At 33.7% G+C, this 1,511-nt stretch overlaps 1 long non-coding RNA gene across 1 annotated transcript in view; it reads left to right on the top strand.

Annotated features, from left to right (window-relative positions):
- Positions 1-1,279, top strand: part of LOC107733794 (uncharacterized) — a 16,379-nt gene extending 15,100 nt beyond the window's left edge. The window contains exons 2-3 of the long non-coding RNA XR_001639019.1: positions 598-1,064; positions 1,173-1,279. This is a non-coding gene — a long non-coding RNA (uncharacterized LOC107733794). The remainder of the gene's footprint in view (positions 1-597; positions 1,065-1,172) is intronic.
- Positions 1,280-1,511: the final 232 nt, after the last annotated feature.

Raw genomic sequence — 1,511 nt, forward strand, 5'->3', positions numbered from 1 at the left:
ATTACTCCAGTCTTCAGTGTCACATGATGCTTCAGAAATCATTATAATATGCTGATTTACTGCTTAATAAATATTTGTTATTACTATTAATGGTGAAAACAGTTCACCAACAGAAAACAGAAACATAATATTCATAATATTTTTCAGGATTCTTTGATGATTAGAAAGTTCAAAAGAACAGCATTTATTTAAAATAGTTTTAAATATATTATTTTATGTCACTTGATATATTAAATGAATCCTTGCCAAATAAAGTATTATTTTCTTTTAAAAAACAATTAAATTTTAAAAAAATATATTACATTTTTAAATATTTTATTATATTAATAATATCAAAACAGACAAAGTGGTGTCAGAGGAAAGGGAAATTAGTTTCAGGGGTGTTATTGCATGAGGAAAAATTATAAAGAAAATATATTGATGCACTTTGGAATAGAGTTTTGGGATGTTGATGATGAAACAGGCACAATAAGATAAGGAAAATTAATTAAAAAAAATTTATTGTTCACCTCATCCAGACAATTCTGTGTAATCTGTTTTGATATGATCTCTACTATACATTATCCTCACCTAAAATGTTCCCTTTTTCTCTTTTAGTGTGGAACTAGATTTTAAACTTCAAGAGGACAAACTTCAGCCCTTAATGAAGAGACTGTGTCCATTAGAAGAGCCGTCCTACCCCTCTCTGCCTTACACACACGAGGTGTTCACCTCCACACCCAAACGCAAGTCCAAGACTGAGACCAAGAAGCATGCGCGATGGAAACTCTGGTTCCTCTAACATATGGATTCAGGATCCCTGAAACCATCACAAACGAGCAAATTCTAGTGGAATTTTGCTTGACTAATTGGATAAATATGGAGAAATGCTCACTGCTAGCCACCGTTTTGGAACATGCATCACGGGATCCACTGAGCTACTGGATTTTAGTAAGGAATAACAGTTGTTTTCTAATCATGACCCTCTGATGAACCCTCTGAGTTTGGGAACTGCTGAATTCACCTGATCTCACATTTTTCAATGGGATTACACAATGATCCTTAGGTTTAGTCAAGTTAGCAAGGTAAGCGAGCAGGGATGATTGTTGGTGTGCTGTGTGTGTGTGTGTGTTTTTTCCAGTGTCTAACTGAGATCTCTCTCTTCTTTCTACATTTATCCCATTTTACATTAGGGACCCTGCAGAGGCGACAAGAAACTTCAAAGCTAAACGCTAGTTTGCCACAAAACTACTTTGGAGTCGTACATCAAAGACATCTAATCAGCAAAGCACAAACTTTTGAGAATTATAAAGTAGATTAGATAGCTGAGATATACCTCTGTCTGTTTCTCAGTCTTTCTTTCTTTCTTTCTTTCTCAAAGTCTCTCACCTCTTCAATTTTAAATGAAAACTGATTATCATTCTATGACAGAATAAATGAAATGAATGAAATGAAATGAGTGAGTAAATGCAGAATCAGATGACTGCATGCACTAATAATCAATAACTTTGTAGAGATATTTTTCTGGAAAA

The sequence above is a fragment of the Sinocyclocheilus rhinocerous genome, unplaced genomic scaffold, assembly GCF_001515625.1.
Source record: "Sinocyclocheilus rhinocerous isolate Xijiao unplaced genomic scaffold, SAMN03320098_v1.1 scaffold4175, whole genome shotgun sequence".
Classification (NCBI taxonomy): domain Eukaryota; kingdom Metazoa; phylum Chordata; class Actinopteri; order Cypriniformes; family Cyprinidae; genus Sinocyclocheilus; species Sinocyclocheilus rhinocerous.